Source organism: Canis lupus, chromosome 11 (assembly GCF_048164855.1).
Source record: "Canis lupus baileyi chromosome 11, mCanLup2.hap1, whole genome shotgun sequence".
NCBI classification, from domain to species: domain Eukaryota; kingdom Metazoa; phylum Chordata; class Mammalia; order Carnivora; family Canidae; genus Canis; species Canis lupus.
This window is the reverse complement of record NC_132848.1, coordinates 15,057,385-15,073,154: the sequence shown is the minus strand read 5'-3', so window position 1 is coordinate 15,073,154 and position 15,770 is coordinate 15,057,385.

The window sequence follows — 15,770 nt, the reverse complement described above, 5'->3', positions numbered from 1 at the left end:
TTGCTAATGACTTGAGTACTTTGAACGTTTACTGTGGTTTCACATGAGAGTAGAAATATATCATGAAATTTTGAGTTCACCTTGATAGGGAATATTTGCTAGTGAAGCAGCCTGGGTTTCATTCAGCATACCTCGGTTTTCAGTTGTAGTAAAGCCTCAGTTCCCAGTTTTAATTAGAATGTATTTAATCAAAAGCAACTCTTGCGTATGGAGAGATGCCCAGATCCGGGAATGGGGGATAAATACATATGGCGCCCGCTTTCAAGTGATTTACTATTAAGTTGAGAAGACAGATACGGAGAACAGATCATTAAAATGCAGTATGTAAAATCCAGAGATGGGAAAAATGCAGTTAGGGTGAAAAAGGAGGAACAACTAAGTGAGAAAGCCTTCCTAGACAAGGGCACCAGGAATTTGTGAAGTGAAGAGGAGTAGAAGGATATCCTTGGGAGCCGGATGGGGACCAAATGTAGTCTGTAGGTGATGATTAGGGCGGCTCCAGCTTAGGGTGAATACACGTGAAGCTTGGGAGACCAGCAGAAGGTAAAGCTGGAGAGACGCACCGAGGCAGGGGGATTGTGAGAATGGGTACTAAATACCATCTTCCTAAGCTCAGGCTTGATCTTTGCAACTAGGGGCCCAGGCCCATTACTGCAGGGGAATGACATCGTCCTATTTCATCTCTGGGAAAAGAGAACAGTGGTGTCTCTACAGGGTCCTGTTGGAGAAGTCAGAGATGAGAGGTAGGAGCAAGAGTAAGGAGTTAGTCCTGATTGGCGTCTGCAGAGCTGAGCAGGAGGCAGCAGTCAGCGTATTAGAGGTGGGCGTGGGGAGGAGGCGGATCTTAGATTTCTGGAATCTTCTGGGGGCACAATTGGCAGAACTTGGTGATTGGGTGACTCCAGGGAACAGCACAGCAGTAACACCTCTGGTGTCTCTGGCCTGGGAGGCTGGGTAGATGCTGATTATTGACTGCAAAATATGGTTACCATTCTTGAGTCCTTATTTGTGCCAGGTGCTATGCTGGGTGACTTAAGCACATTCTTTTACTCATTCATTCCTCTCAACCTGGAGGTAAATATAGTTACCCTCTTAAACAAATAAGGAAAATGGGGCTCGGAGAAACTAAGTAACTTTCCAAAGTCACTCTGCCAATAAGTGGCAGAGTTGACGTTGAATCTGTGGTCTCCTGGACTCTAACGCCATGCTTTTAAGCCCTGGAAAGGGAGCAGGCTTTGAAAAGAAGGTTGTAAATTTAACTTTGGATATGTTGAGTTTGCAGTTGAGAAAAGTTTCCAAAATCATGAAAGGTGCTGACTCTTAACGTGGACCTTTGCAGCTTCAAATCTTTCTTGATGTGGACTCTTTGATTTCAGCCAGACATAGATTCTTGATCACAGGCTTGACACAATGGCCTCTCTGTAGTGCGTTCTCCCGATGGTAGACTGGATGGATGCAGGGCTCTAAAAAACAAAAACTCAGGCACTGCCTTGGTGTCCTGACCAATTATGGGGGCAAATATTTTTGGTACATTTTTTTTTCTGAAGTTCTTTATGGTACTTGAGCTTTTCCAAGTCACAGTGTGACTGAAGTTTGATGCATTTTGAAGGTATAAATATCCCCCTCCCTTGATTTTTTTGGATGTTACTAAGCTTCATCTATTACCCTAATAACCTGTCTTAATATTTATTCTTATAAAATGTCTCTCTTCTTAATCCTTTTTATATTATTGGGCCATAACATAGTTTCTATAAATGCTTGTTTGATGAGTCAGTTACAAGACGAATACAAGATGTGAGGTGAAAGACTATTCCTTAGGAGGCTTACTAGGGCAGCGGGGTGGGTGGCGCACTGAAGGGAGAAGGTGGCTGAAAGACCATTGACTCGGTGTGTGCTTGCTGAGCACCGTTATGTGCCAGCATGCTGACTAGAATGCAACCACAGAGAAGTTTCCAAGTTGGTTGTTTGGAAGAAGGGTCATGCTACTTAAAAACGAGCAGACTTGGGGAAGAAGAGTCCACATCTGGTTCTGTTGAGTTTGAGCGACTCAAGACTCAGTTGGGTATTCAGGCTGGTGGTGCCTCAGAGAGAGGGCAGGGGTAGATGTCTTACGTCTAAGAATTTGGTTCATGAGGTGGTCCTGGTTGATACTGATATTGAAAGATGATGGATCTAAGTGTAGGGACTGATGAAATTAAGGAGGGAGATGGTAGATAAATAGCTAACATTTGTTGAGCACTAACTACTCGTTGGGAACTGTTCTGAGCATTTTATAGCTACTGTCTCATTGAATCTTCACAACAACCCAATGAGAGAGATACTGTTAACATCCTCACTTTATAGAAACTCCCGCTGGGTAGATGAGGAAACTGAGGCCCAAGGTCACCCAGCTAGAAAGTGTTAGATCTGGGATTTTGCCTCAAGCAGGCTGACTCTAAACCTATGTCGTCAGGCCCGACTTTATGCTGCTTCCCAGACTGAAGGGAGAGAGGAAACAAATCTGAGGACCATTCACCCATAGAGGAGAAGTCAGGAAGAGGAGGGAGCAGAAACCAAAAAGGAGCAGTTAAAATAAAGCACGGGAAAGAAGCCAAGAGAGGCTGCTGCCAGGATGGTGGGGAGGCACAGTATCAGATACTGTGGGCATTCTGTGTCCGTGGACGGGTTCGTCATAGTTGTCACGAAGCAGGTGTCTGTGGGACACCAAGGCTTCATCTACATGGTTGGAAACAAGGTTTTCTTCACTTACTTATCCAGGAGGGATATTCAGAAGAAATATGGCAATGAGGCAACTAGTACCTGGTTGGTTGAGAATACTCTCTATCTACATTTAAATACTCCTAGTTTTTCAACACCACGACTAATTACTAATCGCTGGAGATTTGATGTAAGCACACCCTCTAATAATTTTGAATACCTGAAGGAATAATTTATCCAAGGGAGAGGAGAGTCTGACTTGTGTGTTTTGCTGAAAAGAAATGCATTTAATAATTTAGGGCATGAACAGAAAAGAAAACTATAACCGGAATTCGGTTTAACAAAATTATGTCAAATTAAGCACACGCCTGAAGGGAAGTTACAAATGACTTCCAATTATTATTTCAGTGTTTTAATGAATCAATTTGTAATTCCAGAACCACCTCCCTCAAGACTATCCTCTTAATGCAATTCAGTAAGAATTTATTAACCGCTGTTACCGATTCAAGTATGCCGGGCATGGAGGGCCATAAAAGGCACAATTATTTATTTGTTGAATAAATATTTATTGAGAACGTACTCTGGGCTTGGCACTGTGTTTGGCACTGGCGATACAGGGAGAGTAGACCAGAAATCTGGCCTCCTGAAGCTAGTGGCCTAGTGGGAGTCACAGATGGTGATTAAAAACAGACACACACAAACATTTGTTTACAAACTGACCTGAGTGCCATGAATGATCTTTTCGGGAAGCAAGATTTACCAATGAAAGAATAAAATAAAATCACAGGCAAAAACAAGCTCCATTCCTTAGAATGGTTTTTATATCATTAACTTGTTGAGCCGTCCTCCTTCTCATGGAAGATGAAGCAGACACTGAATATTAATTCAATGATTCTCCTTCTCAGTTAGTGGGGGTACAGTTTTACTTTTCATCTGCCTTTTTAAATTTAGGCAATTTTTTTCCCTCTCTCTTTTTATTTTTCCATGGCTTATGAAGCCATATCATTGCGGTGAAGGCCTGTTAGTTGCAAGTTCTTCCTAGCGGCAAGGGGACGTTGAAAATGGAGCAAGGAATCCTATTGATAAATGGGGTTTTTACACCTTACTTTTCTGGCTGCTTTGAGGGTTGTAAGAGGTGTGTGTGTTGTCTTCAGCATGAAGATGGGTAACTCTGTTACATCGCTGAACTTCCTTAGATACTTATTAAATTGAAATCTTTCAAGAACAAGACTGATGTTTTCTACAGAGTGTTAAAAAAAATCTATAGTGACCACTCTAGTGCCCAGTCACAATGGACAGTCAATTGTTAATTGACACAAATGTTGACTTCTAACGTTGTTTTGTGCTGTGGATTTGTCTATATATAAAATGTCGGAACAGGTCGTATTTTTCCATGAAATTCAAAACACTGGACAACATGCTTTTCTTCCATTCCAAATGCTTTCAACCTTCACACTGAGAGCCTGTGATCATCGCCCCAAACAGAACATGTGGCAAAAATCTGGCAAGTCTTCTTCTTTTCGAGGAATAGGTGTATTAGTTACAAAGAAAAAAAAAGTGAATATTACCGACCTTGGAAATGGAGAGAAATCCCAAAGAAGAGACTACTTTGAGAAGAAAATAAATAAATAACAACTTAGCTTGTTATGCAGCGCAAATGGAAAATATATACACTTAAAAAAAATTATTCTTTCCTTGGAAACTGCTGAAATACGTAAAGTTTTTTCACTAAAAGCCATTTAAAATGTACAATCTTTATTTTATGTAATATGGATAAGACGACAGAAATAATTTAAAAAGTGTATGATGAAAGAGTATTAAAAGGAGCACTTCTTTAACTGGTAGAGTTAGAAGAGTGAAAGAAAACCTTTATTCTAATAATAATATTTCACTGATACTAGAAGAACATAGGATCTTATGCTGGTTTATGGGCCAGAGCTCCAGGATAGCTTCTTATGAAGATCAGAATTTTTTTTTTTTAAGATCAGAATTTTTTGAAGTACTAGATGGTAGTAAAAACAAAAAGCAAACCTGAAAATAAAAAAAAATGTGATTAATAAAGAGCTTGTAAGGGAATTTCGCCTGCCCTGTGACTTCCTTCCCTCTTGGCTATTTCGCTTGGGTTCTAGAAAGAAGTAGTAGATTATTTTCACTCTGTTGAGGACTCTCCTGAAGGAGGGGAAGCTGCTCCCTGACTTCTAATTTAGATTCTTATACATTAACTATCCTTCCAAAAAGGGGCTGCTTTGTGAGTAATCGCTGTTACCCTCAAAGAGAAGCAAGATTGGTGGAAGAAAAAGAGCAGCAGCGGATTGCTAAGTCTTTTTTTTTTTTTTTTTTTTTTTTTGGTGGATTGCTAAGTCTTAAATTCTAGTTTGATGTATACACTACACTTAGTGAGGTACTATAAAAGGAATGTGTTTGCCTAGTGGGTGATATATATTTACGTACGTATATGTATACACAGACACAAATACAGACGCAGACACACACCCCACACACAGACTACTGGATGCGAAGGGACCAACTGTTATGTGTGCTACACTAGATTTTGTTTCGTAAGCAAGTTTTTAAAATTTAAAACTGATCTACGTAAGTGCCAAAAGCCTTAAGGCTTTAATTATATTTAGGAGGTTAATTAACATCTTTTCTTGGCCTAGGAAACCTACCCCTTCATCATGTTCACTTATTCAACCAATAGTTGCTAAGTGCCTGCTAAGGCACGATGTTGCTCTTGGTTTTGGAGACACAGCAAACAAACAAAACAGACCAAAATTCTTGCCCTTTTACATTCCAGAGAGTTTACATTCTAGAGAGACAATTAACAAATACATCACTGAAATATATAGGGAAGCGGGAGGTAATTAGCTAAAATAAAGCAGGGATGGGGAGCTAGGAGGTGTGTGAGCAAGGAGGGTGGATGCAATTTGAAGGTAGAGGGGCCAGGGCAGGATTCACAGAGAGGGGACGTGGAAGCAAAGACCTGAAGGAAGTGGGAACTGGGACTTGCAGACCTCTGCGTGGAGGACCTTTCCAGGCAGAAAAGATAACAAAGGCAAAGGGCCACGAATGGGCAGGAGCAGGCCTGCCATGTTTGAGTGCAGGAGGGAGGCTAGGGCAGCCAGAGGACACTGAAGAGGGAAGGGTCATTGCAAGGACTCTGGCTTTTACTCCGAGTGAGGTGAGAGCCACTGGAGGGTTTGAGCCGAGGAGCCATTTGGTGTCATTTACATTTAAAAGAATGATTTTGTCTGCTAGGTGGGGAAAAGATGATTTATGAGGAGAGCTAAATGAAAAGGCAAGGCTGTTGTAGCCCAAGTGATGGCTTGGGCCAGGGTGGTAGCAGGGAGGTGATGACAAGGGACAGGATTAGGGGCTGCCTCCTGGATATGTTGAGAGTACAGCTGACTGAACTTACTGATGGATTGGATGTGGGCTTTGTGAGAAGGAGGGAGGAATCAGGGAAGAATTTAGGGTTTTTGACCTGAGCAACTGGACGGATTGAAGTTGCCATTGATTGAGATGGAGAGGCTGTGGGAAGAAAAGGTTTGGGGGACGGAGGAGGTTGAAATTGAACATGTTAACTTTGAGAGGATAGTATATGTCTAGATGGAAGTACTGAATGTGTAGTTGTATATATATGTCTGGCATCCAGAGACTCTAGGCTGGAAACTTAAAATTGATAGTAGTCAGAAGAAAGGAGGTATTAAAAACCACAAGACTTTTTGAGATTATTAAGGGAGTGAGTGCAGATAGAAAAGAGAAGAGATCCAAGACCCGACTTGAAATACTCTGAAGTCTACCCTGTAACAGGTCAACTGTAGAGACTGGGACACAGAAACATTTCCAGTGAAGGTCAGCGAGGGAGGAGGAAAGTCAGGAGAAAGATGTGTCCTGGCAGCCAAGAGAATAAAACATTTCAGATGGGAATGCATGATTAACAGTAAAATATGCTCCTAATAGATTGAAGAAGAAGAGAGAGAACTGTCTATGGAGTTCAGCACGGCGCAGGTCATTAATAATTTTCATAAGAGCAATTTTGATGGAGTGACGGGAACAGAGTCTACTTGGAATGATTCGCTTAAGCTTTTTGAAATAACAATAGAAGTCATTTAATCCACTTGAAAATGTGAGATAAATAGCGCACTCCAAAAATACTCTGAGAAAGACCAAAAGCAGACTTTTAGGAATTGAGACAAAAAACAACTGACATTTATTTAGCACCTACGTGAGCCCGGCACTGTCAAGCAGAAGTGCTGAATTTATCTGACCTTCACAGTAAATCTATGAGTTAGATGCTAGTTATCTCCATTTTATGTGAGGAAATTGAAATTTGCAAAGGTTAAGGGGCTTTTCTAAGGTCATATAATGAGTGACTTGATGGACCTAGGATGTTGAATGTACTTTCATAATTCTCTTAAGGTGATTATTTGTTTCCAAGATATAACTTGTTTGTTAGAAGTTTAATGGTCTCATTCTTTAGAAACGAAGTATCATTCCTTCATTTTGTCCATCCCATGTATTTCAGGTGTCTCTATTTTCCAGATATGGAGCGCTATGGAGTGCTTCTACAATATTGAAAATTTATATCCAGTTGCTTTAGTAGTTGTTTCCCCCCCCCCTTTTTTTTTTAAGATTTTATTTATTTATTCATGAGAATGCACAGAGAGGAGAGAGAGAGGCAGAGACGCAGGCAGAGGGGGAAGCAGGCTCCATGCACCAGGGGCCCGACGTGGGATTTGATCCCGGGTCTCCAGGATCACGCCCTGGGCCAAAGGCAGGCGCCAAACCGCTGCGCCACCCAGGGATCCCATGTTTCCCCCTTTTTTAATGCAAAAAAAATGACCCCAAATGCTTCAACTTCTTGAATTAGATTTACATGGTCAATCATACTAAAATGTTATTAGAGTGCAGTTCTCTAGAATGATTTCTATAGAAGTTTGTTGTATAGAAGTTTATTCGGAGGAACTTGATTACATTTTTGGAGGTACATTCTTACCATAAAGATCTGGAAGGAAAACCACTGAGCATTTACCATGGCTCTTTCATGTTCACAAGCACTCTGTGAGGTGGAGGTTGTCATCATATACATTTTACAGATGGGGAACCAGAGGTTTGGAGAAGTTGGATACGTTGCCCAGGCACCGAGCTGGTAAGTGGTGGAGTAGGGACTGACCCCACGTCCTCTGAAATTACATTCCATGCTCTTTCCACTACAACATGCATACAAATTTAGTTAATTCCAAAGAACGGCTTGAAATATTATCTTTCCTCATCTGTGTAAAATTGATTACCCTCATCTGATGCACCATTGTGACTCTAACAGCTGGCGCAACCAGGGCCGAAATTTTAGGAAGCACGTATACATTTTTTAATTAGACAAATTTTCTCTGGGAAATATGTTCAGTGGGTTGATTTTTTTTTTCCTGTATTAGGATTGGTTCTACCTAAACCTATAGAGGGGGGAAAAATCCCCACCAGTATTACTGTTTCCTTGGCTATACTTTCCATAGTTGTTGATCTTTTTTGAGGATGTAGCTGGGATTGGCGTGGGGAGAGAACTGCAGTGAACACAGGGTTATGCCGCAGATCCTGGAGCCTGCCATGAAATGGGCCAGAGAGTATGTATTGTTTTTCTAGAATAATCTTACAATTTCCCATTGCCCAACACCCCCCAACCTGCCCCAACCTCACATCGCATTCACAACAAAAGTATTGGTTTCTTTAAATGAGCATGCTCTTCCCCGTGTCTACCTTTGAGCCTCTTTAGTCAAGCTGCCACTTTATGGCCAGAATGGTCTATTAAAAATGCAACTCTGGGGGATCCCTGGGTGGTGCAGCGGTTTAGCGCCTGCCTTTGGCCGAGGGCACGATCCTGGAGACCCGGGATCGAATCCCACGTCGGTCTCCCGGTGCATGGAGCCTGCTTCTCCCTCTGCCTGTGTCTCTGCCTCTCTCTCTCTCTCTCTCTGTGTGTGACTATCATTAAAAAAAAATGCAACTCTGATAACCCACTTACGTGCTTACAGTTCCTCAATGACTCTCTGTTATATTTAATATAAATATAGTATAAATACTATAAATATATAAATATAGTATAAATACATAAATATACAAATTATAAATATATAAATATAGTATAAATACTATGTATTTAGTATAAATACAGACTACTGTCTATAGCCTATGGGGTGTGATGGGACCTGGCCCTTGTCCTACTCTCCAGCCTCAGGCTGGCACCATTTCCCGTCAGCCCATTGTGTTCCAGCCCCCAGGCCTTCTTGAAGCTCCTTCAAGGTTTTTCTAAATTCAGGTCTCCCATAATACTATTTCATTTGCCTAGAACTTTTGCTCCTTTATTGTCAGGGTAGCTGATACCACCTTAGAGGTCCTCCTTGATGACCCAATCTAGATTAGACCCTTGGTTATCATTTCTCTGATGACCTTGTGCTTTTACTTCCAAGTACTTATACCAACTTAGGATTGCATTTTATTTGTATGTTTGCTCCATATCACTTTTCCTTCACATGAGCATAAGCCACAGGAGGACAGTTTCTATACCTGCCTCCCCTGCCCCCCGCCACTACTGTCTGGCTTATAGTAGATACGCAATACAATTTCTTAAGTAAATGAATGCACGTTCACAAACTTCTCAGCCTGGAGCACAACAAAAAGGGTAAAATTTATTTTGTACTCACACCCTAAGCACCACAATGATATACAGCTCGAGCCAAGACAGCAGGTACATGTATATAGTCAGTAACGGTGAAGATGTTTTATAGGTAGTTACACTAACTCGAGTTTTCTTCTGGATTTCACAGACTGCCTTAAAAGCAAGGGATAGGGAAGGGGCATCGAAGGATTGGGTCAGACGTCATGGTCTGTTCTGTTCTATCTAGACATGTTGCAGAGAACACCATGCAGTTGAGAAGCTGGGGTATGTAAGTGTGTCGGTATGGGTTTCTTTTAAAGAGGCTAATATTCATATCAACTCATATTACTTTGATGGGATAATTAAAGATGAAAAAAAGTCATCTATCCTTTATTTTCTCTGAATTTGGACATAATTCTTTTTCTGTCCTCCCAGGAAACAGAACTGGGAGCAGAGACTGGGTAAAGCTATTGTGTTAGCCCCCCCTGCTGGTGGTGAGTGACTCTTCTAGCAGAAGGCGTGTTGAGATACAGTTTAGTGTTACAAAGTTCACCTGTTTAAAGTAGTTTTTTAGCATATTTGTAAAATTGCACAACCATCCTCTATAATCTAATTTTAGAAACGTTTTCATCCCCCCCAAGAAACCTTCCATCCATTATCCATCACTCCTCATTTCTCCATCCATTTCCTCCTGCCCCTAGCCTCCTGGCAACCACTAACCTACTGTCTGTCTCTATAAATTTACCTATTTTGGACCTTTTGTATAGATGGGATCATATTATGACGTGGTATTTTGTTATTGCCTTATTTCACTTAGCTTGCTGTTTGGAGGTTCAAACAGCATTGCTGTTTTGGAGGTTCAACACGTATCAATACTTCATTGCTTTTTATTGCTAAACAGTATTCCATTTTATAGATATACCATGTTCGTTGATTTTTTCTGTAGTCAATGGACACTTGGGTTGTTGTCTCCACTTTTTTTTTGCTATTATAAATGATGCCACCGTGAATGTGAGTGTACAAGTAGGTTTTATGTGGGCACATGTATTCAGTTCTATAGTGTGTATACTTAAGAGTAGAATTGCTGGGTCATATCTGTATTTAGCAGTTGAGGGACTGCCAAATTACTTTCCAAAGTGGGTGCACTGTTTTACATTCTCACACACACGCTCTTTTGGATAGTTTAAAAAACTAGTACTTAAGAGAAAGAGAACCTCAGTTTAGTAAATATCAATTATTCTTCCATTTTCCTTAAGTACTTTTATGTTGCCTTCATTTGCCTTTTTATTGTGGCTCACTATCTCTTTTTCTCCATTACTATTGTGAAATCTCTTTAGTTTTCTCTCCTGAAGGGATGGGTGATGAAATAATGTCTAAGCTTCCACTCAGCTAAAAACTATTAGGTGAGGGAAATACAAATCAAAACCACAATGAGATACCACCTCACACCAGTGAGAATGGGGCAAATTAACAAGGCAGGAAACAACAAATGTTGGAGAGGATGCGGAGAAAAGGGAACCCTCTTACACTGTTGGTGGGAATGGGAACTGGTGCAGCCACTCTGGAAAACTGTGTGGAGGTTCCTCAAAGAGTTAAAAATAGACCTGCCCTACGACCCAACAATTGCACTGCTGGGGAATTACCCCAAAGATACAGATGCAATGAAACGCTGGGACACCTGCACCCCGATGTTTATAGCAGCAATGTCCACAATAGCCAAACAGTGGAAGGAGCCTCGGTGTCCATCGACAGATGAATGGATAAAGAAGATGTGGTTTATGTATACAATGGAATATTACTCAGCTATTAGAAATGACAAATACCCACCATTTGCTTCAACGTGGATGGAACTGGAGGGTATGATGCTGAGTGAAGTAAGTCAATCGGAGAAGGACAAACATTATATGTTCTCATTCATTTGGGGAATATAAATAATAGTGAAAGGGAATATAAGGGAAGGGAGAAGAAATGTGTGGGAAATATCAGAAAGGGAGACAGAACGTAAAGACTGCTAACTCTGGGAAACGAACTAGGGGTGGTAGAAGGGGAGGAGGGCGGGGGGTGGGAGTGAATGGGTGACGGGCACTGGGGGTTATTCTGTATGTTAGTAAATTGAACACCAATAAAAAAAACTATTAGGTGAGAATAAAAAAAAAACAAATATTGTCTTGATCATTAGCTTCCTCAATGACATTGCTGTAAAAGTCCTTCTGGAGAAGTGGCTTCAAGTGTTGACTCTTGAGTCAGGCTATCTGAGTTTAGATCCTTGGTCCACCACTTTCTCATTGGGCAAAGATTTAATTTTCTAAGTCTTGTGTATAAAATGGAAATATTGCTAGTGGTAATCTAATGGGATTGTTATGGAGATTAAATGGGACAACGTGCTTTGCATAGGGCCAGGTTCATATGCAGGGAGCTCTCAGTAAATACTGGCTATTATTATTAGTCTACCTTTTCCCTCTGAGCTCTTTGGACCTGGAGGTGGAACTATGAATAGGTCGGTAGATGTAGAGATTGCTCCTGGAGAAGAATGGGTACTTCATTTAATAATGGCTCCTTTAGAAAACAGGAAGAGGAAAAGAGTAAACAATTAGGATGATTGCTGTTGTATGAACATGCCCGTATGTTATGTGGAATCTTCAGTCTATACCTGTATCTTTAAAAGCAAAATGCTCAACCTTGGCAAAAATTTTGTGGCATTAAAGGGCTGAAAAATAGGATGAGATAGGGATTTCGAACTTCTTATTAATTTAGCTCCTCTAAAATTTTTTGAGCCCATTTACCCTATTTAAAATCTTATAAAAGCAATAAACCCTGTCTACAAAAAATACTCACACATGTATATACCCAAAATTTGCATAAACTTTCAGGGTACATACACTGAGGCCCTAAAGACCATGGAAGTCCATGCTAATAAGTGCATTGAGCATGAAAGATTATGTAGCTCCCTTCGGCATTATGAAATTCCTTATTTTTACCTTAAAAAATTCTATTTTCATTTTCCTTAGGAAAACTTGGAAAATGCATGTAAAATTGTTGTGCTTGAACCATTAAAATGTTCAATTTATTTTTACCCTACAGGTTTTTTTTTTCAGATTTTATTTATTTATTCATGAAAGACCCAGAGAGAGAGAGAGAGAGGCAGAGACACAGGCAGAGGGAGAAGCAGGCTCCAGGCAGGGAACCCGATGCGAGACTCGATCCCAAGACCCCGGGATCATGCCCTGAGCCGAAGGCAGATGCTCAACTGCTGAGCCACCCAGGCATCCCTTTACCCTATAGTTTTAAAAAAAGATTATACTCGTAGATTTTAGGGAGATAGTATGAGCTTAAGCTCTTGGTCCAACAGAGACAAAAAAAAAATACTCAGAGAACAATGCCATGGCTCCCAAGTATGTAAGATTCTTGAGCTTCACTGTGATGAGACCAGGTTTGTGTTTATGAAAGCCTTGAACATTTTGTACACAAACGCAGGAGAGCAGAATGGAGAATGTGATGGCCTTTTTCCATGCTGGGATGGACGGGGGAGGCAGCACCTAGGGAGGACTGTGGTTCCTTCTGATGTTTCCAGGAGCCTTGAGTTCTGCGAATAGTCCAAAAGTTTCTCCTAGACCTTGGAGCTCTGTCCACTTCTCCAAGACTATGAAGACAAAAGAGTTGGAAAGTGGCTCGTGCTTTGAGGTTCATTCCCTACTGGCTGAGGAGTTCCCCCTTGATCTCTAGAACTTGCAATATCGAGTTGGGCTCAGGTGTGAAATGAGGGCACTTTACGTAGATGCTCATAATCGAGGATGATGCCTCAAGATTTCCCCTCTGTTCTGCCCTCTTCTTTGGCTTCGTTCTCTTACCTGAGCAATTCCTCTGCTTTCTTCCCACCTCCCCAAATACCCAGCGCCATGTGTATCGTGTGAGATATACTCTTCCTACACCTACAGGCTTAGTTGGATTCATCATCTAGTGTCGTACTACAGAGATGAGGTCAAATTTTAGCTCTTCACTCTTACCCAGAAATTTAAAATGAATTCTAAATCAAGAAGCTGAATCTCTGATTGGAAAAAGTGCATGGGCATTTATAAATTGGACTATTTTTATGGCTAGATATGTTAACTTTACTCTTAAGGAACTTGAAAGTTATAAACTGCAACTCCAATCTGCTACTTGAATAAGATGCTAATCAAAGATTTTGTTGTATTTTTTTTTCATGAGGGCTTTTTGGACCTGTAATGCAAAAGGCATTTCAAATTTTGGATTGCCCTTAAAAAGAAAATGCCAAGTATGTTAAATTGCGCACTTAGTTTGTAACGTGGAGGGACAAATTCCAGATTCAATGAATTAAAATTTTTCAGAGCTCTAAGGTGTACTTGCAATTAAGACCCTGTGCTTGCTGTACACTGGCTGATTCTTTCCCCTGGAAAGCTTTGTTTCTCTGTGAAACCAAAAATCCTGCCATTGATCTGTACTCACAAAACCCTGTTGATTTAAACAAGACTCCCAGAGGTGGAACAAGAGCAAAACCAAGAGACTCAATTTACTGAGCTTGGGTTACAGGAAACATATTTAATAGCAGACAGTTCCTGTTTTCATTGTTTTCCATCTAAGTTCCTACAAAATCAGATTGTCTTTAAATAGATGCTGCTGCCATTGGGACAAGGTTCAGTTTCACATCCCTAAAGAAATAAAGAGTTTTGTAAAAATCCACTCTACCTTGGCCTCACATATAATGAGCCTAAGTCAAGCCAGAAGGATCAAGATGGATATCACGCTAAAACAGTGATAGAATAACAACACCAAAGATGTGAAACACATACTTTTTTTAGACTTTTTAATGTAGCCCTCCGTAACCAAGGAGTGATTGCTGGTGGATGGAAGTGAAAAGGATTTTCAACTGAGAATAATAGGTTTTGTCTGCTTGAGAAGCACAAGACAGGTTGGTCTTAAAGATATCTGAGGCGAGAAAGGAGGGGAAATAGTGTGAGAAAATTATCACTTATGGTTATTCCCACTGTTTGGAAAGATCCTGGGTTTGTCAGGATTCCTGGAATTTTGCCCCCATGGAGGTGAGCTCTGCATAAACAGCAGCAACACTAATGCTAGTGATGATGATGATGATGATGATGGCTAATATTATTGAGCACATAGCGTATGTCACAAGCCCTATGCTGAGCAGTATTTATGTATACAAACATACATACATATATGATCTTATTTACTATAATATCAGTTCGTAATGTTTGGATTAACACCTCCATCCTGGATGGCTGCATAGTATGATGGTTAAGGGAAGGTATAGGGTTTTTGTTGTTCTTCTATCACTAATTTAGTGACCTTAAGTAAGTTACTCTCTGAGTCTTCATCTCTTAATCTGTAAAATAGCTCAGTACGGCTTACCTCATTGGGTTTCGTGAGATTAAATAATACAGGCCAGTAGAGGAGATAGAGAAACAACCCTGGAGTTGGAATACAGTGATATCCATGGGATGTAGGTATAGAGCCCTGGGAACAGCTTGCAGGAGGATTTTCTGCTGTTCCAGGTCTTTGGGTATGCAGAACTTCCTCAAAGAGCTGCCCTCTACATGGACACTTGGGTTATGAATGGGAATAAGTCAGAAGAAAATAAGAGAGGGATGTGCTAGGTTGAAGGGTTAGCGGGTTCTTGGGGAGTGGTCTGTGGATGAACAGCGGCAAGATCAGGAGTGGGCAGGTTGGGAAACCAGAAAAAGTAAGCAAGCTCGTTTCCTGAAGGAGTTGGGAAGGCGTTCCAGGGAGTTTGAACTTTCTCCTGAGGTCAGAGGGGAGCCACTGAAGAGTTTTAAGTGGGAGAATGACATAATTAGATTTGCTTGCAGTGATGTTCACTCTCTTTGAGATTAAAGATATAGTGTGAACAGAGACCCTTTCTTGACCCCCCAGTAGAGCGAATCTATGACTTTGACCTCTTTGGTTTTAGGATTGTCATCAAGTGACCACAGTATCATCCAGCAGGTATTTGACTTCTGCTGCTCTGATTTCTGTTATAACCCTATGGCTCTGAATTATTTCCTTCTCAAAGTGGGGTGGTTCCTAGGATGAGAAAGGAGCATTTCTGCTTGCACATAAGGCTGGGGCCCTTGATGTGGGCCACACAAATACATTTTTTCTAGATTTGCCTTATTGCCTATACTTAATGTATTAAATATAGCTAAAATTTAGTCTTCAGGTTGAGTTTCAAGGGCTTTCTTCTCGATTGCAACCATTTACTGAGAGTTGGTTAGGCAAAGCAAACCATTTTCTCATGGTTAATCTAAGTAAAACAATGGGAAAGAACATTTGTAGACACTTCGTCTCTTCTTACTCTCAACCTGCTGCTTGTTATTTGAATGAAACACACAATGAAATCTAATTGCATACATGATTTGGGAGGGGGTTGTGGAGTGGGGAGAGG